We start from the raw sequence: 25,699 nt of genomic DNA, 5'->3' as shown, positions 1-25,699 counted from the left end.
CTAACCAGCCCCCTTCTTGGGGGTCCTCTCTTGCCAATCTGCTCTCAGGGCCAGGCAGAAGGAACAGCACACCTGCAAGGCAGCCATTACACAGCTGCACAAAGTGCTTACCTGAAGCCCACAGGTACTCTCAAGGCTTCCCAGAAAGCTCCCAGGCCAGCATTTTAACCCTTTCCAAAGGCGGCAGACCTGACCAAAGACGCAGAGCCCTGCTAGTCTCCGAGGGGCTTTCCCTGGCAAATGGAACAGAGCACAAGTTCCCTACTAGGCAGCGCGCTTCCTTTCAAAAGGACAACTAAAAATCCTTTACCATACCTCTCGGTACGATTCCTAGGTCTCCAGAGGACGATGCCGAGGCATCCGCTTGCCAGACCCGCTGCCACTCTGGAGAGGTGAGTTCTGTCCTGCCTCCAGGACAAAAAGCTCCATCCGAGCAAGTCCCTTCAAACCTTCCCCTCTTCAAACTCGCACCAACACAAAGTTCATCTGCTAATGCATTATTTCCAGCATCCCGCCAGCCTGCAGTGTACCTGCTCCAGGTGTGCTTCTCCAAGCGCTGCAAGCTTAGAGTTCGGCAGCAACACAAGCAACGGAGACGAATATCTCTATGGCGGCCTCCTTCTTCCACCCTGGCCTCCCACACCAGGCTTGGGAGGGTTCAGCAGAAGCTCTTCCAGGGACAGGTAATCACCACCACAGAAGCAGAAGACACCTTGCTCAGGCTACGCTGCGCCCCTTTCAAGGGCGGGCTTGCTTTGGGGCGGCTTAAGGGCATATTCTCCTGCTCCCTTTCCCTTGGGGCTGGCCAGTGTGCCCTTCAGAGAGTTACTGCACACAACCCCGGCTTCCATTTCAGTGCCACCACGCAGGAGGAGAACACTGCAGATGCAGGTGCGCCTGGCACGGGCAGGCTCGAAGCACTGACCAGCGACGAGGCCTGAGCGGGCAGCACGCTGGGCTAGGCACACCGACACCGAGCCAGACTGGGGCCGTGCGGTGGGAGACGGGCACCGGGGCCACTGAGGCACGACGAGAGCGACGCCGATGCTCGGACACGTCAGCCAGAGCCCAGCAGAGCCCTGGCGAAGCACCGGCCCGTGCGCCCACAAACTCACCTCCCCGCGTGCCCACAACTCTGTTGCCCAAAGCGCAGAGAGTCTGCGGCCGCTGCCCCAGGCCTGCGCCTGCTCCAGAGCGTGCCCGCAAAGCCACAGCCGGCCCCGACACCAGGCCACGGCACCGTCCCTCCGCCCAGCCTGCCCGCACCGTGCTCCTCCGTCTCGGGCCGGCGCCATCATTGCGCACGGCCACCCGCACGAGGAGGCCCCTGGGCAATAAAGACAGAGAGGAGGCAGAGCTCACGCAATGCCAGAGTGGTGTTTCCTTAGAGCAGCTCGCGGGGGCCGGGGGTGGGGGGGGATCTCTCCCACCCACAGGCCTTGGGGCACAGAGCTCCTCCACTCGCACGCGCTCCAGCACCAACACGGCTGGGCCTGAGGGCTTTGGCCAGGAGCGCTCCCGTGCGAGAGGGAGCGTGGGGGACGCCAGCTACAAGAGCCAGACACAGGGCCGTGGGCCCGCAGCCCCGCGTTCGCTCCCCGCGCTTTCGCGCCGGCTCCCGGCCACAACTCACTCGTGCCCACCCAGCAGGGCCGGGAAGCGCCACAACCCTGCTGGCGGCTCATGGCCTGTCTGTGCTCCGCACTGCCCGCGGCTGCGCCGGCGGCACTCTTGAATGGGTTAAATCCAACTAACTAGGATTTCTAAATCCAGCTAACTAGGATTTCTAAATCCAAGTAATGGGGCTTTCCAACGCGGGGCTGCAGAGCGTCCCGGTGGCCAGGCCTCGGGGCCTCGGCAGCAGCCGTGCGGGCACAGCCGGAGCCCGGCCGCGGCGCCGGGGCTGGAGGCGGCGGGCGCTCTGTCCCACTGCCCCGTGCAGCAAAGCCCCCTCCCCGCCACAGCCACCACCTGCGCCCTAGCGGCGCCCGGCGCTCGGGCAGCCTGCTGCCCTCCTCTGCCGCTCCGCGCGCCCTGACACGCGCACGCAGCTCCCACAGGCGCCCCAGCTCCACCACCCCACGCCCACGACCCCTTCCCAGCGCTCCTCCGCCATGCCCGTGGGGCAACTGCTCCAAAGCCCCTTTCCCGCACAGCAGCCTGCGGCAAGGCGCAAACCGCGCCGACAGCCCTGGCGACACCCCCCGCGACGCGCTGGGCTGCTCCTGCTCTGAGAAGCGCGGTCTCATCACCTCCTGCAGAAACCTCGGCCCGCCAGCTCTTCACAGCCACACGATGGCAGAATAACCACAGACCGCTGCAGAGTGCTTCAAAAAGAGCTGCTGCACGCGCACAGGGCCCCTGCATCTCCTGCGGAGAACCGCCGCCGTTCTCACGTGACTCTCGCAGGCGCTTCGGGAGCCGGGCCCCTTCGAGACGAGCGGGACAAAGCCGCACGGCTCGTCAGCGCCTCCGGGGCTTCTCCACCAGGAGCTCGCGGCTTCGCTGCTCCCTGTGCCAGCTCGCGCATCACACCAGCAAAGAGGCCAAACCGCACACCACAGCCCACACGGTCTCCACACAGTCCAGTGACCGCAAGGCCACAAAGAGGAAATGCCAGCTTTTCCCAGACCTGGGCAGTTGGAGACACGACTGCACGAGGCCCCGAGCTGCCCGGGTGAATTAGACCCGCTTTGGGCATGCCAGCGCATTCAGGGGCCTCCAGGCAGCCCTTCCAACCTCAACTGCTCCTGGGTTTGAGGTCTTCCAGCACAACCTTCATGGGCACTTCTGCTCCAGCAGCTCCGCACCCTCTTCCTTGCGGCAACCAGGCCTCACACAAGCTGCTCCACAAACAACACAGCTACTCAGCCTGCATCGCAGCCCCAGTGCGACTGAGGGGCTCAGGGTAGCTGCTTATGACACAAACCAGCTGAAAAGCCCGAGCGCGGCACTCACAGGCTGCAAGAACATCTCTCTTCCCTCAAGCAGCTCACCTCCAGCCAGCAGCAACTCCACAAGCAGCAAACCAACTACTGCCCAGGTCTTCACAAGACACCACCTCCAACCCAGAGCTGCAAGCGCTCAGACTAACAAGACCGCCTTCAGGCCACCGAGACATGAACGATAACCCACCGCTGCCCACCACCAGGCAGCACAGATCCCAGGAGGAGGACACAAATGCATCTACACCCACTTCCTACACCCCAAACGCCACCACATCCACAAAAGCGTGCCTTAACCACATCCCGGTTCAGTTGCACCTTGCTCCAGAGACAACGGGCTCGACCCTCAGCCCCCGCCGGACACACCATGGCACAAGCAGCATCAGCCTGTGGCCCCAGGCACCGTGGTGCAGCTGATCCTTTCTCTTCTGCTGTGCCACTGCCACTTCTCTTGAGGCACAGCAAGCACTGCCTGCACGCACCGCTCTTCCTCAAAAGCCTGCCTAACTGCCAACACCACAAGCACAGGTGCAGGACAGCGACGCCATGCTTGAAAGGCACCCAGCAGACTCCCCGGACTTCAGAAGACTTCCTACCAGTGAAGGTGCCTCCCGACGTAGCTCTCACTCACCCTCCGTTAGCAATCCCCGCTTACAGGGCAGCGGACCCCATGGAAAAATGGCCTTCAGACCCCAGCAGAAGGGATTCTGGGCCACGCTCGAGCCCTGCGGGTACCATTCTCTCCAGAGACGCTCCCCGTCTCTGCCCACCCCTGCCAGAGACACGGCTCTGAGCGCACAACCGCACTCACTGCCGACTCTACAGGGCACACGCAGCTCCTTCCCGCTTGGGCCACATGTGGGACACAAACAGGGGAAGCTGCGTTTTAAGGACAAGCTCCTTCAGAAAGCACAGTCCCCCCTACAGCACCCGCGAGCTGCTTCAGCTCCCACCAAACCCAGACTCGAAGCCTACCAGCTCCCTCACAACCTAGGAAGCTCCAGTCAGACTTGCTTTGCTTCCTCTCTGTGGGGCCGGGCCTGGCTGAGACGGGGCTTCCGCTGCCTTGCCGGGGCAGCGTGTCAGCCCAAGAAGCAAGGGGAGGGTCACAGCCACCTCCCTTTCTTCGGGGAAAGGAAAGCCTCTGCCTGTCGTGGGGTCTAAAGCAGACGTACCCATTTAAGCACTCCCTTATGTGCCTAGTGTTTTACTGTGGCTACTGTTTTACTGTGGGGAAATGCACGGAGCCAGACAGTCTCCCAGCCTGCTCCTGCGCATCCTCCCTAGCTTTCGTCAGGCCCTGCAGAGGCTCGTCTGCACAGCCTGCCCGGCTCCGTGAAAGACCGCCTCCCCGCCAAACGGCGCTCAGGAGAAGCACGGCCTACAACAAACAGCCGGTGGCACTGAGGTCACGCCTGTGCAGGGTGACTGGGAAGGAGCTGGCAGGCCGCGCGCACGCTCAGCGGCCCATTGTGAGGAGCTCCTGACACCTTCACAAGGTCTGCACGCCCGCCGGCGATGTCACAGCACCGCCAGGGCAACCCAGGGCCCCGTTGCCGGGCAGGCCTCATTTGCGCACACAGCTTTGGGAGTACCAGCAGACATGGCTGGCTGCTCTGCCTTGGTGTGCCTTCTCCTGTGTACTCTCCTTGTACACGGGGTCCCCATACCTGGGGAAAGAGAGGCTTCGGTGCTGTCTGAAGGTACATACTCCGACGCAAGACCTCCTCTCCCCCACTAACATTGTCTAAGGGTGAATCTCCAGGGGCAAGGCAGCGCTCCCACGGGCCCCTACCAGCACCTGGGGGCACAGGCAGAATAGGGGGCTCCCTTCCAAAGCTGAGAACACTTGAGGAGGAGCTCTTCTGCAGAGACGCGGCTTTCCACAGCCTTCTGCGCCGCCCTCCTGCGCTGCCCGCCCTGGGCACACACAAGCATCTGCCGAGCCTCGGCCCAGCACAAGAGTGGGTCTCGCTCGTGACAGCAGGCTCCTGCTTCCCTTTCTCCCAGCGCAGGAAGGAGGGGGTGTGAGAGGAGGAGCAACACCACCAAAAGCAACAGGGGGGAGAAGAGAAGAATGGGGCGTTTTCTCAATGCACGGCACCAAACTAGGATACCACATGGCATCCCGCACGTGCTGGGACGCCACGTCCCCACGGCCGTAACGCGTGTGCTGCTGCGCTTGGGCTCTTCACGCTTCAGCCCTCCCCTTCCTACCTTTCACCTACCACAGCATGCACGTTTTTATTAAACGCTGATCTCTGGCCACTGTTTTGCAGTACTCTCCCCCAAGGGTCCTGCAGAGGCTGACCCCAGCCCTCCAAAACACAAAATCGTCATCATCGTTGCCAACACTTTAACGCTCGTCGTTTTGATCATCTTCTTCGCATTTTGTGTTTGGCTTTACTACCGACTCAAGACCAGGAAAGAAAGGTAACGTTTAAAATTCACATCCCTTACAAAGCGATACCTTGCAAAGCAGCTCCCAGTGCGGGCACGGCCCTAGCTTTAGCCTCTCGCAGGAGGAGTCAGGGTCCACCCAGAGCAACTCCCTTCTAGCCCTGACCCACAGCCCTCCAACCCTCCTGCTCCACAGCTGGCAGACAGCAGAAAGATGGGCAGAAAGCGACAGCCAAGTGCTGACCTGAGCCCAGGACTCGGACACCACTTGCGCGGGCAGGGAAATCTACAGCTGCACTCCACAGGCTGCCAAGACAGATGCTGAAGGACTTCTGGGCATCACTTCTAAATGGGTTAAATCCAACTAACCAGCCCCCTTCTTGGGGGTCCTCTCTTGCCAATCTGCTCTCAGGGCCAGGCAGAAGGAACAGCACACCTGCAAGGCAGCCATTACACAGCTGCACAAAGTGCTTACCTGAAGCCCACAGGTACTCTCAAGGCTTCCCAGAAAGCTCCCAGGCCAGCATTTTAACCCTTTCCAAAGGCGGCAGACCTGACCAAAGACGCAGAGCCCTGCTAGTCTCCGAGGGGCTTTCCCTGGCAAATGGAACAGAGCACAAGTTCCCTACTAGGCAGCGCGCTTCCTTTCAAAAGGACAACTAAAAATCCTTTACCATACCTCTCGGTACGATTCCTAGGTCTCCAGAGGACGATGCCGAGGCATCCGCTTGCCAGACCCGCTGCCACTCTGGAGAGGTGAGTTCTGTCCTGCCTCCAGGACAAAAAGCTCCATCCGAGCAAGTCCCTTCAAACCTTCCCCTCTTCAAACTCGCACCAACACAAAGTTCATCTGCTAATGCATTATTTCCAGCATCCCGCCAGCCTGCAGTGTACCTGCTCCAGGTGTGCTTCTCCAAGCGCTGCAAGCTTAGAGTTCGGCAGCAACACAAGCAACGGAGACGAATATCTCTATGGCGGCCTCCTTCTTCCACCCTGGCCTCCCACACCAGGCTTGGGAGGGTTCAGCAGAAGCTCTTCCAGGGACAGGTAATCACCACCACAGAAGCAGAAGACACCTTGCTCAGGCTACGCTGCGCCCCTTTCAAGGGCGGGCTTGCTTTGGGGCGGCTTAAGGGCATATTCTCCTGCTCCCTTTCCCTTGGGGCTGGCCAGTGTGCCCTTCAGAGAGTTACTGCACACAACCCCGGCTTCCATTTCAGTGCCACCACGCAGGAGGAGAACACTGCAGATGCAGGTGCGCCTGGCACGGGCAGGCTCGAAGCACTGACCAGCGACGAGGCCTGAGCGGGCAGCACGCTGGGCTAGGCACACCGACACCGAGCCAGACTGGGGCCGTGCGGTGGGAGACGGGCACCGGGGCCACTGAGGCACGACGAGAGCGACGCCGATGCTCGGACACGTCAGCCAGAGCCCAGCAGAGCCCTGGCGAAGCACCGGCCCGTGCGCCCACAAACTCACCTCCCCGCGTGCCCACAACTCTGTTGCCCAAAGCGCAGAGAGTCTGCGGCCGCTGCCCCAGGCCTGCGCCTGCTCCAGAGCGTGCCCGCAAAGCCACAGCCGGCCCCGACACCAGGCCACGGCACCGTCCCTCCGCCCAGCCTGCCCGCACCGTGCTCCTCCGTCTCGGGCCGGCGCCATCATTGCGCACGGCCACCCGCACGAGGAGGCCCCTGGGCAATAAAGACAGAGAGGAGGCAGAGCTCACGCAATGCCAGAGTGGTGTTTCCTTAGAGCAGCTCGCGGGGGCCGGGGGTGGGGGGGATCTCTCCCACCCACAGGCCTTGGGGCACAGAGCTCCTCCACTCGCACGCGCTCCAGCACCAACACGGCTGGGCCTGAGGGCTTTGGCCAGGAGCGCTCCCGTGCGAGAGGGAGCGTGGGGGACGCCAGCTACAAGAGCCAGACACAGGGCCGTGGGCCCGCAGCCCCGCGTTCGCTCCCCGCGCTTTCGCGCCGGCTCCCGGCCACAACTCACTCGTGCCCACCCAGCAGGGCCGGGAAGCGCCACAACCCTGCTGGCGGCTCATGGCCTGTCTGTGCTCCGCACTGCCCGCGGCTGCGCCGGCGGCACTCTTGAATGGGTTAAATCCAACTAACTAGGATTTCTAAATCCAGCTAACTAGGATTTCTAAATCCAAGTAATGGGGCTTTCCAACGCGGGGCTGCAGAGCGTCCCGGTGGCCAGGCCTCGGGGCCTCGGCAGCAGCCGTGCGGGCACAGCCGGAGCCCGGCCGCGGCGCCGGGGCTGGAGGCGGCGGGCGCTCTGTCCCACTGCCCCGTGCAGCAAAGCCCCCTCCCCGCCACAGCCACCACCTGCGCCCTAGCGGCGCCCGGCGCTCGGGCAGCCTGCTGCCCTCCTCTGCCGCTCCGCGCGCCCTGACACGCGCACGCAGCTCCCACAGGCGCCCCAGCTCCACCACCCCACGCCCACGACCCCTTCCCAGCGCTCCTCCGCCATGCCCGTGGGGCAACTGCTCCAAAGCCCCTTTCCCGCACAGCAGCCTGCGGCAAGGCGCAAACCGCGCCGACAGCCCTGGCGACACCCCCCGCGACGCGCTGGGCTGCTCCTGCTCTGAGAAGCGCGGTCTCATCACCTCCTGCAGAAACCTCGGCCCGCCAGCTCTTCACAGCCACACGATGGCAGAATAACCACAGACCGCTGCAGAGTGCTTCAAAAAGAGCTGCTGCACGCGCACAGGGCCCCTGCATCTCCTGCGGAGAACCGCCGCCGTTCTCACGTGACTCTCGCAGGCGCTTCGGGAGCCGGGCCCCTTCGAGACGAGCGGGACAAAGCCGCACGGCTCGTCAGCGCCTCCGGGGCTTCTCCACCAGGAGCTCGCGGCTTCGCTGCTCCCTGTGCCAGCTCGCGCATCACACCAGCAAAGAGGCCAAACCGCACACCACAGCCCACACGGTCTCCACACAGTCCAGTGACCGCAAGGCCACAAAGAGGAAATGCCAGCTTTTCCCAGACCTGGGCAGTTGGAGACACGACTGCACGAGGCCCCGAGCTGCCCGGGTGAATTAGACCCGCTTTGGGCATGCCAGCGCATTCAGGGGCCTCCAGGCAGCCCTTCCAACCTCAACTGCTCCTGGGTTTGAGGTCTTCCAGCACAACCTTCATGGGCACTTCTGCTCCAGCAGCTCCGCACCCTCTTCCTTGCGGCAACCAGGCCTCACACAAGCTGCTCCACAAACAACACAGCTACTCAGCCTGCATCGCAGCCCCAGTGCGACTGAGGGGCTCAGGGTAGCTGCTTATGACACAAACCAGCTGAAAAGCCCGAGCGCGGCACTCACAGGCTGCAAGAACATCTCTCTTCCCTCAAGCAGCTCACCTCCAGCCAGCAGCAACTCCACAAGCAGCAAACCAACTACTGCCCAGGTCTTCACAAGACACCACCTCCAACCCAGAGCTGCAAGCGCTCAGACTAACAAGACCGCCTTCAGGCCACCGAGACATGAACGATAACCCACCGCTGCCCACCACCAGGCAGCACAGATCCCAGGAGGAGGACACAAATGCATCTACACCCACTTCCTACACCCCAAACGCCACCACATCCACAAAAGCGTGCCTTAACCACATCCCGGTTCAGTTGCACCTTGCTCCAGAGACAACGGGCTCGACCCTCAGCCCCCGCCGGACACACCATGGCACAAGCAGCATCAGCCTGTGGCCCCAGGCACCGTGGTGCAGCTGATCCTTTCTCTTCTGCTGTGCCACTGCCACTTCTCTTGAGGCACAGCAAGCACTGCCTGCACGCACCGCTCTTCCTCAAAAGCCTGCCTAACTGCCAACACCACAAGCACAGGTGCAGGACAGCGACGCCATGCTTGAAAGGCACCCAGCAGACTCCCCGGACTTCAGAAGACTTCCTACCAGTGAAGGTGCCTCCCGACGTAGCTCTCACTCGCCCTCCGTTAGCAATCCCCGCTTACAGGGCAGCGGACCCCATGGAAAAATGGCCTTCAGACCCCAGCAGAAGGGATTCTGGGCCACGCTCGAGCCCTGCGGGTACCATTCTCTCCAGAGACGCTCCCCGTCTCTGCCCACCCCTGCCAGAGACACGGCTCTGAGCGCACAACCGCACTCACTGCCGACTCTACAGGGCACACGCAGCTCCTTCCCGCTTGGGCCACATGTGGGACACAAACAGGGGAAGCTGCGTTTTAAGGACAAGCTCCTTCAGAAAGCACAGTCCCCCCTACAGCACCCGCGAGCTGCTTCAGCTCCCACCAAACCCAGACTCGAAGCCTACCAGCTCCCTCACAACCTAGGAAGCTCCAGTCAGACTTGCTTTGCTTCCTCTCTGTGGGGCCGGGCCTGGCTGAGACGGGGCTTCCGCTGCCTTGCCGGGGCAGCGTGTCAGCCCAAGAAGCAAGGGGAGGGTCACAGCCACCTCCCTTTCTTCGGGGAAAGGAAAGCCTCTGCCTGTCGTGGGGTCTAAAGCAGACGTACCCATTTAAGCACTCCCTTATGTGCCTAGTGTTTTACTGTGGCTACTGTTTTACTGTGGGGAAATGCACGGAGCCAGACAGTCTCCCAGCCTGCTCCTGCGCATCCTCCCTAGCTTTCGTCAGGCCCTGCAGAGGCTCGTCTGCACAGCCTGCCCGGCTCCGTGAAAGACCGCCTCCCCGCCAAACGGCGCTCAGGAGAAGCACGGCCTACAACAAACAGCCGGTGGCACTGAGGTCACGCCTGTGCAGGGTGACTGGGAAGGAGCTGGCAGGCCGCGCGCACGCTCAGCGGCCCATTGTGAGGAGCTCCTGACACCTTCACAAGGTCTGCACGCCCGCCGGCGATGTCACAGCACCGCCAGGGCAACCCAGGGCCCCGTTGCCGGGCAGGCCTCATTTGCGCACACAGCTTTGGGAGTACCAGCAGACATGGCTGGCTGCTCTGCCTTGGTGTGCCTTCTCCTGTGTACTCTCCTTGTACACGGGGTCCCCATACCTGGGGAAAGAGAGGCTTCGGTGCTGTCTGAAGGTACATACTCCGACGCAAGACCTCCTCTCCCCCACTAACATTGTCTAAGGGTGAATCTCCAGGGGCAAGGCAGCGCTCCCACGGGCCCCTACCAGCACCTGGGGGCACAGGCAGAATAGGGGGCTCCCTTCCAAAGCTGAGAACACTTGAGGAGGAGCTCTTCTGCAGAGACGCGGCTTTCCACAGCCTTCTGCGCCGCCCTCCTGCGCTGCCCGCCCTGGGCACACACAAGCATCTGCCGAGCCTCGGCCCAGCACAAGAGTGGGTCTCGCTCGTGACAGCAGGCTCCTGCTTCCCTTTCTCCCAGCGCAGGAAGGAGGGGGTGTGAGAGGAGGAGCAACACCACCAAAAGCAACAGGGGGGAGAAGAGAAGAATGGGGCGTTTTCTCAATGCACGGCACCAAACTAGGATACCACATGGCATCCCGCACGTGCTGGGACGCCACGTCCCCACGGCCGTAACGCGTGTGCTGCTGCGCTTGGGCTCTTCACGCTTCAGCCCTCCCCTTCCTACCTTTCACCTACCACAGCATGCACGTTTTTATTAAACGCTGATCTCTGGCCACTGTTTTGCAGTACTCTCCCCCAAGGGTCCTGCAGAGGCTGACCCCAGCCCTCCAAAACACAAAATCGTCATCATCGTTGCCAACACTTTAACGCTCGTCGTTTTGATCATCTTCTTCGCATTTTGTGTTTGGCTTTACTACCGACTCAAGACCAGGAAAGAAAGGTAACGTTTAAAATTCACATCCCTTACAAAGCGATACCTTGCAAAGCAGCTCCCAGTGCGGGCACGGCCCTAGCTTTAGCCTCTCGCAGGAGGAGTCAGGGTCCACCCAGAGCAACTCCCTTCTAGCCCTGACCCACAGCCCTCCAACCCTCCTGCTCCACAGCTGGCAGACAGCAGAAAGATGGGCAGAAAGCGACAGCCAAGTGCTGACCTGAGCCCAGGACTCGGACACCACTTGCGCGGGCAGGGAAATCTACAGCTGCACTCCACAGGCTGCCAAGACAGATGCTGAAGGACTTCTGGGCATCACTTCTAAATGGGTTAAATCCAACTAACCAGCCCCCTTCTTGGGGGTCCTCTCTTGCCAATCTGCTCTCAGGGCCAGGCAGAAGGAACAGCACACCTGCAAGGCAGCCATTACACAGCTGCACAAAGTGCTTACCTGAAGCCCACAGGTACTCTCAAGGCTTCCCAGAAAGCTCCCAGGCCAGCATTTTAACCCTTTCCAAAGGCGGCAGACCTGACCAAAGACGCAGAGCCCTGCTAGTCTCCGAGGGGCTTTCCCTGGCAAATGGAACAGAGCACAAGTTCCCTACTAGGCAGCGCGCTTCCTTTCAAAAGGACAACTAAAAATCCTTTACCATACCTCTCGGTACGATTCCTAGGTCTCCAGAGGACGATGCCGAGGCATCCGCTTGCCAGACCCGCTGCCACTCTGGAGAGGTGAGTTCTGTCCTGCCTCCAGGACAAAAAGCTCCATCCGAGCAAGTCCCTTCAAACCTTCCCCTCTTCAAACTCGCACCAACACAAAGTTCATCTGCTAATGCATTATTTCCAGCATCCCGCCAGCCTGCAGTGTACCTGCTCCAGGTGTGCTTCTCCAAGCGCTGCAAGCTTAGAGTTCGGCAGCAACACAAGCAACGGAGACGAATATCTCTATGGCGGCCTCCTTCTTCCACCCTGGCCTCCCACACCAGGCTTGGGAGGGTTCAGCAGAAGCTCTTCCAGGGACAGGTAATCACCACCACAGAAGCAGAAGACACCTTGCTCAGGCTACGCTGCGCCCCTTTCAAGGGCGGGCTTGCTTTGGGGCGGCTTAAGGGCATATTCTCCTGCTCCCTTTCCCTTGGGGCTGGCCAGTGTGCCCTTCAGAGAGTTACTGCACACAACCCCGGCTTCCATTTCAGTGCCACCACGCAGGAGGAGAACACTGCAGATGCAGGTGCGCCTGGCACGGGCAGGCTCGAAGCACTGACCAGCGACGAGGCCTGAGCGGGCAGCACGCTGGGCTAGGCACACCGACACCGAGCCAGACTGGGGCCGTGCGGTGGGAGACGGGCACCGGGGCCACTGAGGCACGACGAGAGCGACGCCGATGCTCGGACACGTCAGCCAGAGCCCAGCAGAGCCCTGGCGAAGCACCGGCCCGTGCGCCCACAAACTCACCTCCCCGCGTGCCCACAACTCTGTTGCCCAAAGCGCAGAGAGTCTGCGGCCGCTGCCCCAGGCCTGCGCCTGCTCCAGAGCGTGCCCGCAAAGCCACAGCCGGCCCCGACACCAGGCCACGGCACCGTCCCTCCGCCCAGCCTGCCCGCACCGTGCTCCTCCGTCTCGGGCCGGCGCCATCATTGCGCACGGCCACCCGCACGAGGAGGCCCCTGGGCAATAAAGACAGAGAGGAGGCAGAGCTCACGCAATGCCAGAGTGGTGTTTCCTTAGAGCAGCTCGCGGGGGCCGGGGGTGGGGGGGATCTCTCCCACCCACAGGCCTTGGGGCACAGAGCTCCTCCACTCGCACGCGCTCCAGCACCAACACGGCTGGGCCTGAGGGCTTTGGCCAGGAGCGCTCCCGTGCGAGAGGGAGCGTGGGGGACGCCAGCTACAAGAGCCAGACACAGGGCCGTGGGCCCGCAGCCCCGCGTTCGCTCCCCGCGCTTTCGCGCCGGCTCCCGGCCACAACTCACTCGTGCCCACCCAGCAGGGCCGGGAAGCGCCACAACCCTGCTGGCGGCTCATGGCCTGTCTGTGCTCCGCACTGCCCGCGGCTGCGCCGGCGGCACTCTTGAATGGGTTAAATCCAACTAACTAGGATTTCTAAATCCAGCTAACTAGGATTTCTAAATCCAAGTAATGGGGCTTTCCAACGCGGGGCTGCAGAGCGTCCCGGTGGCCAGGCCTCGGGGCCTCGGCAGCAGCCGTGCGGGCACAGCCGGAGCCCGGCCGCGGCGCCGGGGCTGGAGGCGGCGGGCGCTCTGTCCCACTGCCCCGTGCAGCAAAGCCCCCTCCCCGCCACAGCCACCACCTGCGCCCTAGCGGCGCCCGGCGCTCGGGCAGCCTGCTGCCCTCCTCTGCCGCTCCGCGCGCCCTGACACGCGCACGCAGCTCCCACAGGCGCCCCAGCTCCACCACCCCACGCCCACGACCCCTTCCCAGCGCTCCTCCGCCATGCCCGTGGGGCAACTGCTCCAAAGCCCCTTTCCCGCACAGCAGCCTGCGGCAAGGCGCAAACCGCGCCGACAGCCCTGGCGACACCCCCCGCGACGCGCTGGGCTGCTCCTGCTCTGAGAAGCGCGGTCTCATCACCTCCTGCAGAAACCTCGGCCCGCCAGCTCTTCACAGCCACACGATGGCAGAATAACCACAGACCGCTGCAGAGTGCTTCAAAAAGAGCTGCTGCACGCGCACAGGGCCCCTGCATCTCCTGCGGAGAACCGCCGCCGTTCTCACGTGACTCTCGCAGGCGCTTCGGGAGCCGGGCCCCTTCGAGACGAGCGGGGCAAAGCCGCACGGCTCGTCAGCGCCTCCGGGGCTTCTCCACCAGGAGCTCGCGGCTTCGCTGCTCCCTGTGCCAGCTCGCGCATCACACCAGCAAAGAGGCCAAACCGCACACCACAGCCCACACGGTCTCCACACAGTCCAGTGACCGCAAGGCCACAAAGAGGAAATGCCAGCTTTTCCCAGACCTGGGCAGTTGGAGACACGACTGCACGAGGCCCCGAGCTGCCCGGGTGAATTAGACCCGCTTTGGGCATGCCAGCGCATTCAGGGGCCTCCAGGCAGCCCTTCCAACCTCAACTGCTCCTGGGTTTGAGGTCTTCCAGCACAACCTTCATGGGCACTTCTGCTCCAGCAGCTCCGCACCCTCTTCCTTGCGGCAACCAGGCCTCACACAAGCTGCTCCACAAACAACACAGCTACTCAGCCTGCATCGCAGCCCCAGTGCGACTGAGGGGCTCAGGGTAGCTGCTTATGACACAAACCAGCTGAAAAGCCCGAGCGCGGCACTCACAGGCTGCAAGAACATCTCTCTTCCCTCAAGCAGCTCACCTCCAGCCAGCAGCAACTCCACAAGCAGCAAACCAACTACTGCCCAGGTCTTCACAAGACACCACCTCCAACCCAGAGCTGCAAGCGCTCAGACTAACAAGACCGCCTTCAGGCCACCGAGACATGAACAATAACCCACCGCTGCCCACCACCAGGCAGCACAGATCCCAGGAGGAGGACACAAATGCATCTACACCCACTTCCTACACCCCAAACGCCACCACATCCACAAAAGCGTGCCTTAACCACATCCCGGTTCAGTTGCACCTTGCTCCAGAGACAACGGGCTCGACCCTCAGCCCCCGCCGGACACACCATGGCACAAGCAGCATCAGCCTGTGGCCCCAGGCACCGTGGTGCAGCTGATCCTTTCTCTTCTGCTGTGCCACTGCCACTTCTCTTGAGGCACAGCAAGCACTGCCTGCACGCACCGCTCTTCCTCAAAAGCCTGCCTAACTGCCAACACCACAAGCACAGGTGCAGGACAGCGACGCCATGCTTGAAAGGCACCCAGCAGACTCCCCGGACTTCAGAAGACTTCCTACCAGTGAAGGTGCCTCCCGACGTAGCTCTCACTCGCCCTCCGTTAGCAATCCCCGCTTACAGGGCAGCGGACCCCATGGAAAAATGGCCTTCAGACCCCAGCAGAAGGGATTCTGGGCCACGCTCGAGCCCTGCGGGTACCATTCTCTCCAGAGACGCTCCCCGTCTCTGCCCACCCCTGCCAGAGACACGGCTCTGAGCGCACAACCGCACTCACTGCCGACTCTACAGGGCACACGCAGCTCCTTCCCGCTTGGGCCACATGTGGGACACAAACAGGGGAAGCTGCGTTTTAAGGACAAGCTCCTTCAGAAAGCACAGTCCCCCCTACAGCACCCGCGAGCTGCTTCAGCTCCCACCAAACCCAGACTCGAAGCCTACCAGCTCCCTCACAACCTAGGAAGCTCCAGTCAGACTTGCTTTGCTTCCTCTCTGTGGGGCCGGGCCTGGCTGAGACGGGGCTTCCGCTGCCTTGCCGGGGCAGCGTGTCAGCCCAAGAAGCAAGGGGAGGGTCACAGCCACCTCCCTTTCTTCGGGGAAAGGAAAGCCTCTGCCTGTCGTGGGGTCTAAAGCAGACGTACCCATTTAAGCACTCCCTTATGTGCCTAGTGTTTTACTGTGGCTACTGTTTTACTGTGGGGAAATGCACGGAGCCAGACAGTCTCCCAGCCTGCTCCTGCGCATCCTCCCTAGCTTTCGTCAGGCCCTGCAGAGGCTCGTCTGCACAGCCTGCCCGGCTCCGTGAAAGACCGCCTCCCCGCCAAACGGCGCTCAGGAGAAGCACGGCCTACAACAAACAGCCGGTGGCACTGAGGTCACGCCTGTGCAGGGTGACTGGGAAGGAGCTGGCAGGCCGCGCGCACGCTCAGCGGCCCATTGTGAGGAGCTCCTGACACCTTCACAAGGTCTGCACGCCCGCCGGCGATGTCACAGCACCGCCAGGGCAACCCAGGGCCCCGTTGCCGGGCAGGCCTCATTTGCGCACACAGCTTTGGGAGTACCAGCAGACATGGCTGGCTGCTCTGCCTTGGTGTGCCTTCTCCTGTGTACTCTCCTTGTACACGGGGTCCCCATACCTGGGGAAAGAGAGGCTTCGGTGCTGTCTGAAGGTACGTACTCCGACGCAAGACCTCCTCTCCCCCACTAACATTGTCTAAGGGTGAATCTCCAGGGGCAAGGCAGCGCTCCCACGGGCCCCTGCCAGCACCTGGGGGCACAGGCAGAACAGGGGGCTCCCTTCCAAAGCTGAGAACACTTGAGGAGGAGCTCTTCTGCAGAGACGCGGCTTTCCACAGCCTTCTGCGCCGCCCTCCTGCGCTGCCCGCCCTGGGCACACACAAGCATCTGCCGAGCCTCGGCCCAGCACAAGAGTGGGTCTCGCTCGTGACAGCAGGCTCCTGCTTCCCTTTCTCCCAGTGCAGGAAGGAGGGGGTGTGAGAGGAGGAGCAACACCACCAAAAGCAACAGGGGGGAGAAGAGAAGAATGGGGCATTTTCTCAATGCACGGCACCAAACTAGTATGTCACGTGGCATCCCGCACGTGCTGGGACGCCACGTCCCCACGGCCGTAACGCGTGTGCTGCTGCGCTTGGGCTCTTCACGCTTCAGCCCTCCCCTTCCTACCTTTCACCTACCACAGCATGCACGTTTTTATTAAACGCTGATCTCTGGCCACTGTTTTGCAGTACTCTCCCCCAAGGGTCCTGCAGAGGCTGACCCCAGCCCTCCAAAACACAAAATCGTCATCATCGTTGCCAACACTTTAACGCTCGTCGTTTTGATCATCTTCTTCGCATTTTGTGTTTGGCTTTACTACCGACTCAAGACCAGGAAAGAAAGGTAACGTTTAAAATTCACATCCCTTACAAAGCGATACCTTGCAAAGCAGCTCCCAGTGCGGGCACGGCCCTAGCTTTAGCCTCTCGCAGGAGGAGTCAGGGTCCACCCAGAGCAACTCCCTTCTAGCCCTGACCCACAGCCCTCCAACCCTCCTGCTCCACAGCTGGCAGACAGCAGAAAGATGGGCAGAAAGCGACAGCCAAGTGCTGACCTGAGCCCAGGACTCGGCCACCACTTGCGCGGGCAGGGAAATCTACAGCTGCACTCCACAGGCTGCCAAGACAGATGCTGAAGGACTTCTGGGCATCACTTCTAAATGGGTTAAATCCAACTAACCAGCCCCCTTCTTGGGGGTCCTCTCTTGCCAATCTGCTCTCAGGGCCAGGCAGAAGGAACAGCACACCTGCAAGGCAGCCATTACACAGCTGCACAAAGTGCTTACCTGAAGCCCACAGGTACTCTCAAGGCTTCCCAGAAAGCTCCCAGGCCGGCATTTTAACCCTTTCCAAAGGCGGCAGACCTGACCAAAGACGCAGAGCCCTGCTAGTCTCCGAGGGGCTTTCCCTGGCAAATGGAACAGAGCACAAGTTCCCTACTAGGCAGCGCGCTTCCTTTCAAAAGGACAACTAAAAATCCTTTACCATACCTCTCGGTACGATTCCTAGGTCTCCAGAGGACGATGCCGAGGCATCCGCTTGCCAGACCCGCTGCCACTCTGGAGAGGTGAGTTCTGTCCTGCCTCCAGGACAAAAAGCTCCATCCGAGCAAGTCCCTTCAAACCTTCCCCTCTTCAAACTCGCACCAACACAAAGTTCATCTGCTAATGCGTTATTTCCAGCATCCCGCCAGCCTGCAGTGTACCTGCTCCAGGTGTGCTTCTCCAAGCGCTGCAAGCTTAGAGTTCGGCAGCAACACAAGCAACGGAGACGAATATCTCTATGGCGGCCTCCTTCTTCCACCCTGGCCTCCCACACCAGGCTTGGGAGGGTTCAGCAGAAGCTCTTCCAGGGACAGGTAATCACCACCACAGAAGCAGAAGACACCTTGCTCAGGCTACGCTGCGCCCCTTTCAAGGGCGGGCTTGCTTTGGGGCGGCTTAAGGGCATATTCTCCTGCTCCCTTTCCCTTGGGGCTGGCCAGTGTGCCCTTCAGAGAGTTACTGCACACAACCCCGGCTTCCATTTCAGTGCCACCACGCAGGAGGAGAACACTGCAGATGCAGGTGCGCCTGGCACGGGCAGGCTCGAAGCACTGACCAGCGACGAGGCCTGAGCGGGCAGCACGCTGGGCTAGGCACACCGACACCGAGCCAGACTGGGGCCGTGCGGTGGGAGACGGGCACCGGGGCCACTGAGGCACGACGAGAGCGACGCCGATGCTCGGACACGTCAGCCAGAGCCCAGCAGAGCCCTGGCGAAGCACCGGCCCGTGCGCCCACAAACTCACCTCCCCGCGTGCCCACAACTCTGTTGCCCAAAGCGCAGAGAGTCTGCGGCCGCTGCCCCAGGCCTGCGCCTGCTCCAGAGCGTGCCCGCAAAGCCACAGCCGGCCCCGACACCAGGCCACGGCACCGTCCCTCCGCCCAGCCTGCCCGCACCGTGCTCCTCCGTCTCGGGCCGGCGCCATCATTGCGCACGGCCACCCGCACGAGGAGGCCCCTGGGCAATAAAGACAGAGAGGAGGCAGAGCTCACGCAATGCCAGAGTGGTGTTTCCTTAGAGCAGCTCGCGGGGGCCGGGGGTGGGGGGGATCTCTCCCACCCACAGGCCTTGGGGCACAGAGCTCCTCCACTCGCACGCGCTCCAGCACCAACACGGCTGGGCCTGAGGGCTTTGGCCAGGAGCGCTCCCGTGCGAGAGGGAGCGTGGGGGACGCCAGCTACAAGAGCCAGACACAGGGCCGTGGGCCCGCAGCCCCGCGTTCGCTCCCCGCGCTTTCGCGCCGGCTCCCGGCCACAACTCACTCGTGCCCACCCAGCAGGGCCGGGAAGCGCCACAACCCTGCTGGCGGCTCATGGCCTGTCTGTGCTCCGCACTGCCCGCGGCTGCGCCGGCGGCACTCTTGAATGGGTTAAATCCAACTAACTAGGATTTCTAAATCCAGCTAACTAGGATTTCTAAATCCAAGTAATGGGGCTTTCCAACGCGGGGCTGCAGAGCGTCCCGGTGGCCAGGCCTCGGGGCCTCGGCAGCAGCCGTGCGGGCACAGCCGGAGCCCGGCCGCGGCGCCGGGGCTGGAGGCGGCGGGCGCTCTGTCCCACTGCCCCGTGCAGCAAAGCCCCCTCCCCGCCACAGCCACCACCTGCGCCCTAGCGGCGCCCGGCGCTCGGGCAGCCTGCTGCCCTCCTCTGCCGCTCCGCGCGCCCTGACACGCGCACGCAGCTCCCACAGGCGCCCCAGCTCCACCACCCCACGCCCACGACCCCTTCCCAGCGCTCCTCCGCCATGCCCGTGGGGCAACTGCTCCAAAGCCCCTTTCCCGCACAGCAGCCTGCGGCAAGGCGCAAACCGCGCCGACAGCCCTGGCGACACCCCCCGCGACGCGCTGGGCTGCTCCTGCTCTGAGAAGCGCGGTCTCATCACCTCCTGCAGAAACCTCGGCCCGCCAGCTCTTCACAGCCACACGATGGCAGAATAACCACAGACCGCTGCAGAGTGCTTCAAAAAGAGCTGCTGCACGCGCACAGGGCCCCTGCATCTCCTGCGGAGAACCGCCGCCGTTCTCACGTGACTCTCGCAGGCGCTTCGGGAGCCGGGCCCCTTCGAGACGAGCGGGGCAAAGCCGCACGGCTCGTCAGCGCCTCCGGGGCTTCTCCACCAGGAGCTCGCGGCTTCGCTGCTCCCTGTGCCAGCTCGCGCATCACACCAGCAAAGAGGCCAAACCGCACACCACAGCCCACACGGTCTCCACACAGTCCAGTGACCGCAAGGCCACAAAGAGGAAATGCCAGCTTTTCCCAGACCTGGGCAGTTGGAGACACGACTGCACGAGGCCCCGAGCTGCCCGGGTGAATTAGACCCGCTTTGGGCATGCCAGCGCATTCAGGGGCCTCCAGGCAGCCCTTCCAACCTCAACTGCTCCTGGGTTTGAGGTCTTCCAGCACAACCTTCATGGGCACTTCTGCTCCAGCAGCTCCGCACCCTCTTCCTTGCGGCAACCAGGCCTCACACAAGCTGCTCCACAAACAACACAGCTACTCAGCCTGCATCGCAGCCCCAGTGCGACTGAGGGGCTCAGGGTAGCTGCTTATGACACAAACCAGCTGAAAAGCCCGAGCGCGGCACTCACAGGCTGCAAGAACATCTCTCTTCCCTCAAGCAGCTCACCTCCAGCCAGCAGCAACTCCACAAGCAGCAAACCAACTACTGCCCAGGTCTTCACAAGACACCACCTCCAACCCAGAGCTGCAAGCGCTCAGACTAACAAGACCGCCTTCAGGCCACCGAGACATGAACAATAACCCACCGCTGCCCACCACCAGGCAGCACAGATCCCAGGAGGAGGACACAAATGCATCTACACCCACTTCCTACACCCCAAACGCCACCACATCCACAAAAGCGTGCCTTAACCACATCCCGGTTCAGTTGCACCTTGCTCCAGAGACAACGGGCTCGACCCTCAGCCCCCGCCGGACACACCATGGCACAAGCAGCATCAGCCTGTGGCCCCAGGCACCGTGGTGCAGCTGATCCTTTCTCTTCTGCTGTGCCACTGCCACTTCTCTTGAGGCACAGCAAGCACTGCCTGCACGCACCGCTCTTCCTCAAAAGCCTGCCTAACTGCCAACACCACAAGCACAGGTGCAGGACAGCGACGCCATGCTTGAAAGGCACCCAGCAGACTCCCCGGACTTCAGAAGACTTCCTACCAGTGAAGGTGCCTCCCGACGTAGCTCTCACTCGCCCTCCGTTAGCAATCCCCGCTTACAGGGCAGCGGACCCCATGGAAAAATGGCCTTCAGACCCCAGCAGAAGGGATTCTGGGCCACGCTCGAGCCCTGCGGGTACCATTCTCTCCAGAGACGCTCCCCGTCTCTGCCCACCCCTGCCAGAGACACGGCTCTGAGCGCACAACCGCACTCACTGCCGACTCTACAGGGCACACGCAGCTCCTTCCCGCTTGGGCCACATGTGGGACACAAACAGGGGAAGCTGCGTTTTAAGGACAAGCTCCTTCAGAAAGCACAGTCCCCCCTACAGCACCCGCGAGCTGCTTCAGCTCCCACCAAACCCAGACTCGAAGCCTACCAGCTCCCTCACAACCTAGGAAGCTCCAGTCAGACTTGCTTTGCTTCCTCTCTGTGGGGCCGGGCCTGGCTGAGACGGGGCTTCCGCTGCCTTGCCGGGGCAGCGTGTCAGCCCAAGAAGCAAGGGGAGGGTCACAGCCACCTCCCTTTCTTCGGGGAAAGGAAAGCCTCTGCCTGTCGTGGGGTCTAAAGCAGACGTACCCATTTAAGCACTCCCTTATGTGCCTAGTGTTTTACTCTGGCTACTGTTTTACTGTGGGGAAATGCACGGAGCCAGACAGTCTCCCAGCCTGCTCCTGCGCATCCTCCCTAGCTTTCGTCAGGCCCTGCAGAGGCTCGTCTGCACAGCCTGCCCGGCTCCGTGAAAGACCGCCTCCCCGCCAAACGGCGCTCAGGAGAAGCACGGCCTACAACAAACAGCCGGTGGCACTGAGGTCACGCCTGTGCAGGGTGACTGGGAAGGAGCTGGCAGGCCGCGCGCACGCTCAGCGGCCCATTGTGAGGAGCTCCTGACACCTTCACAAGGTCTGCACGCCCGCCGGCGATGTCACAGCACCGCCAGGGCAACCCAGGGCCCCGTTGCCGGGCAGGCCTCATTTGCGCACACAGCTTTGGGAGTACCAGCAGACATGGCTGGCTGCTCTGCCTTGGTGTGCCTTCTCCTGTGTACTCTCCTTGTACACGGGGTCCCCATACCTGGGGAAAGAGAGGCTTCGGTGCTGTCTGAAGGTACGTACTCCGACGCAAGACCTCCTCTCCCCCACTAACATTGTCTAAGGGTGAATCTCCAGGGGCAAGGCAGCGCTCCCACGGGCCCCTGCCAGCACCTGGGGGCACAGGCAGAACAGGGGGCTCCCTTCCAAAGCTGAGAACACTTGAGGAGGAGCTCTTCTGCAGAGACGCGGCTTTCCACAGCCTTCTGCGCCGCCCTCCTGCGCTGCCCGCCCTGGGCACACACAAGCATCTGCCGAGCCTCGGCCCAGCACAAGAGTGGGTCTCGCTCGTGACAGCAGGCTCCTGCTTCCCTTTCTCCCAGTGCAGGAAGGAGGGGGTGTGAGAGGAGGAGCAACACCACCAAAAGCAACAGGGGGGAGAAGAGAAGAATGGGGCATTTTCTCAATGCACGGCACCAAACTAGTATGTCACGTGGCATCCCGCACGTGCTGGGACGCCACGTCCCCACGGCCGTAACGCGTGTGCTGCTGCGCTTGGGCTCTTCACGCTTCAGCCCTCCCCTTCCTACCTTTCACCTACCACAGCATGCACGTTTTTATTAAACGCTGATCTCTGGCCACTGTTTTGCAGTACTCTCCCCCAAGGGTCCTGCAGAGGCTGACCCCAGCCCTCCAAAACACAAAATCGTCATCATCGTTGCCAACACTTTAACGCTCGTCGTTTTGATCATCTTCTTCGCATTTTGTGTTTGGCTTTACTACCGACTCAAGACCAGGAAAGAAAGGTAACGTTTAAAATTCACATCCCTTACAAAGCGATACCTTGCAAAGCAGCTCCCAGTGCGGGCACGGCCCTAGCTTTAGCCTCTCGCAGGAGGAGTCAGGGTCCACCCAGAGCAACTCCCTTCTAGCCCTGACCCACAGCCCTCCAACCCTCCTGCTCCACAGCTGGCAGACAGCAGAAAGATGGGCAGAAAGCGACAGCCAAGTGCTGACCTGAGCCCAGGACTCGGACACCACTTGCGCGGGCAGGGAAATCTACAGCTGCACTCCACAGGCTGCCAAGACAGATGCTGAAGGACTTCTGGGCATCACTTCTAAATGGGTTAAATCCAACTAACCAGCCCCCTTCTTGGGGGTCCTCTCTTGCCAATCTGCTCTCAGGGCCAGGCAGAAGGAACAGCACACCTGCAAGGCAGCCATTACACAGCTGCACAAAGTGCTTACCTGAAGCCCACAGGTACTCTCAAGGCTTCCCAGAAAGCTCCCAGGCCGGCATTTTAACCCTTTCCAAAGGCGGCAGACCTGACCAAAGACGCAGAGCCCTGCTAGTCTCCGAGGGGCTTTCCCTGGCAAATGGAACAGAGCACAAGTTCCCTACTAGGCAGCGCGCTTCCTTTCAAAAGGACAACTAAAAATCCTTTACCATACCTCTCGGTACGATTCCTAGGTCTCCAGAGGACGATGCCGAGGCATCCGCTTGCCAGACCCGCTGCCACTCTGGAGAGGTGAGTTCTGTCCTGCCTCCAGGACAAAAAGCTCCATCCGAGCAAGTCCCTTCAAACCTTCCCCTCTTCAAACTCGCACCAACACAAAGTTCATCTGCTAATGCGTTATTTCCAGCATCCCGCCAGCCTGCAGTGTACCTGCTCCAGGTGTGCTTCTCCAAGCGCTGCAAGCTTAGAGTTCGGCAGCAACACAAGCAACGGAGACGAATATCTCTATGGCGGCCTCCTTCTTCCACCCTGGCCTCCCACACCAGGCTTGGGAGGGTTCAGCAGAAGCTCTTCCAGGGACAGGTAATCACCACCACAGAAGCAGAAGACACCTTGCTCAGGCTACGCTGCGCCCCTTTCAAGGGCGGGCTTGCTTTGGGGCGGCTTAAGGGCATATTCTCCTGCTCCCTTTCCCTTGGGGCTGGCCAGTGTGCCCTTCAGAGAGTTACTGCACACAACCCCGGCTTCCATTTCAGTGCCACCACGCAGGAGGAGAACACTGCAGATGCAGGTGCGCCTGGCACGGGCAGGCTCGAAGCACTGACCAGCGACGAGGCCTGAGCGGGCAGCACGCTGGGCTAGGCACACCGACACCGAGCCAGACTGGGGCCGTGCGGTGGGAGACGGGCACCGGGGCCACTGAGGCACGACGAGAGCGACGCCGATGCTCGGACACGTCAGCCAGAGCCCAGCAGAGCCCTGGCGAAGCACCGGCCCGTGCGCCCACAAACTCACCTCCCCGCGTGCCCACAACTCTGTTGCCCAAAGCGCAGAGAGTCTGCGGCCGCTGCCCCAGGCCTGCGCCTGCTCCAGAGCGTGCCCGCAAAGCCACAGCCGGCCCCGACACCAGGCCACGGCACCGTCCCTCCGCCCAGCCTGCCCGCACCGTGCTCCTCCGTCTCGGGCCGGCGCCATCATTGCGCACGGCCACCCGCACGAGGAGGCCCCTGGGCAATAAAGACAGAGAGGAGGCAGAGCTCACGCAATGCCAGAGTGGTGTTTCCTTAGAGCAGCTCGCGGGGGCCGGGGGTGGGGGGGATCTCTCCCACCCACAGGCCTTGGGGCACAGAGCTCCTCCACTCGCACGCGCTCCAGCACCAACACGGCTGGGCCTGAGGGCTTTGGCCAGGAGCGCTCCCGTGCGAGAGGGAGCGTGGGGGACGCCAGCTACAAGAGCCAGACACAGGGCCGTGGGCCCGCAGCCCCGCGTTCGCTCCCCGCGCTTTCGCGCCGGCTCCCGGGCACAACTCACTCGTGCCCACCCAGCAGGGCCGGGAAGCGCCACAACCCTGCTGGCGGCTCATGGCCTGTCTGTGCTCCGCACTGCCCGCGGCTGCGCCGGCGGCACTCTTGAATGGGTTAAATCCAACTAACTAGGATTTCTAAATCCAGCTAACTAGGATTTCTAAATCCAAGTAATGGGGCTTTCCAACGCGGGGCTGCAGAGCGTCCCGGTGGCCAGGCCTCGGGGCCTCGGCAGCAGCCGTGCGGGCACAGCCGGAGCCCGGCCGCGGCGCCGGGGCTGGAGGCGGCGGGCGCTCTGTCCCACTGCCCCGTGCAGCAAAGCCCCCTCCCCGCCACAGCCACCACCTGCGCCCTAGCGGCGCCCGGCGCTCGGGCAGCCTGCTGCCCTCCTCTGCCGCTCCGCGCGCCCTGACACGCGCACGCAGCTCCCACAGGCGCCCCAGCTCCACCACCCCACGCCCACGACCCCTTCCCAGCGCTCCTCCGCCATGCCCGTGGGGCAACTGCTCCAAAGCCCCTTTCCCGCACAGCAGCCTGCGGCAAGGCGCAAACCGCGCCGACAGCCCTGGCGACACCCCCCGCGACGCGCTGGGCTGCTCCTGCTCTGAGAAGCGCGGTCTCATCACCTCCTGCAGAAACCTCGGCCCGCCAGCTCTTCACAGCCACACGATGGCAGAATAACCACAGACCGCTGCAGAGTGCTTCAAAAAGAGCTGCTGCACGCGCACAGGGCCCCTGCATCTCCTGCGGAGAACCGCCGCCGTTCTCACGTGACTCTCGCAGGCGCTTCGGGAGCCGGGCCCCTTCGAGACGAGCGGGGCAAAGCCGCACGGCTCGTCAGCGCCTCCGGGGCTTCTCCACCAGGAGCTCGCGGCTTCGCTGCTCCCTGTGCCAGCTCGCGCATCACACCAGCAAAGAGGCCAAACCGCACACCACAGCCCACACGGTCTCCACACAGTCCAGTGACCGCAAGGCCACAAAGAGGAAATGCCAGCTTTTCCCAGACCTGGGCAGTTGGAGACACGACTGCACGAGGCCCCGAGCTGCCCGGGTGAATTAGACCCGCTTTGGGCATGCCAGCGCATTCAGGGGCCTCCAGGCAGCCCTTCCAACCTCAACTGCTCCTGGGTTTGAGGTCTTCCAGCACAACCTTCATGGGCACTTCTGCTCCAGCAGCTCCGCACCCTCTTCCTTGCGGCAACCAGGCCTCACACAAGCTGCTCCACAAACAACACAGCTAC

At 62.2% G+C, this 25,699-nt stretch overlaps 5 long non-coding RNA genes across 5 annotated transcripts; all 5 read left to right on the top strand.

Annotated features, from left to right (window-relative positions):
* Positions 1–514: 514 nt before the first annotated feature.
* Positions 515–1,361, top strand: LOC135329513 (uncharacterized). Its single transcript, XR_010390948.1, has 2 exons — positions 515–683; positions 857–1,361. It is a non-coding gene; the product is annotated as an uncharacterized LOC135329513 (long non-coding RNA).
* A 4,862-nt stretch (positions 1,362–6,223) lies between these two features.
* Positions 6,224–7,070, top strand: LOC135329512 (uncharacterized). The gene is made up of 2 exons (XR_010390947.1): positions 6,224–6,392; positions 6,566–7,070. It is a non-coding gene; the product is annotated as an uncharacterized LOC135329512 (long non-coding RNA).
* Positions 7,071–11,931: 4,861 nt separating this feature from the next.
* On the top strand, positions 11,932–12,778 carry LOC135329511 (uncharacterized). The gene is made up of 2 exons (XR_010390946.1): positions 11,932–12,100; positions 12,274–12,778. It is a non-coding gene; the product is annotated as an uncharacterized LOC135329511 (long non-coding RNA).
* Positions 12,779–17,627: 4,849 nt separating this feature from the next.
* Positions 17,628–18,486, top strand: LOC135329510 (uncharacterized). Its single transcript, XR_010390945.1, has 2 exons — positions 17,628–17,808; positions 17,982–18,486. It is a non-coding gene; the product is annotated as an uncharacterized LOC135329510 (long non-coding RNA).
* Positions 18,487–23,335: 4,849 nt separating this feature from the next.
* LOC135329509 (uncharacterized) lies at positions 23,336–24,194 on the top strand. The gene is made up of 2 exons (XR_010390944.1): positions 23,336–23,516; positions 23,690–24,194. It is a non-coding gene; the product is annotated as an uncharacterized LOC135329509 (long non-coding RNA).
* Positions 24,195–25,699: the final 1,505 nt, after the last annotated feature.

This window comes from Dromaius novaehollandiae, chromosome 11 (assembly GCF_036370855.1).
Source record: "Dromaius novaehollandiae isolate bDroNov1 chromosome 11, bDroNov1.hap1, whole genome shotgun sequence".
NCBI classification, from domain to species: Eukaryota; Metazoa; Chordata; class Aves; order Casuariiformes; family Dromaiidae; genus Dromaius; species Dromaius novaehollandiae.
Note: the sequence above shows the minus strand (reverse complement) of the source record. Positions and strands in the feature narration are given on the sequence as shown.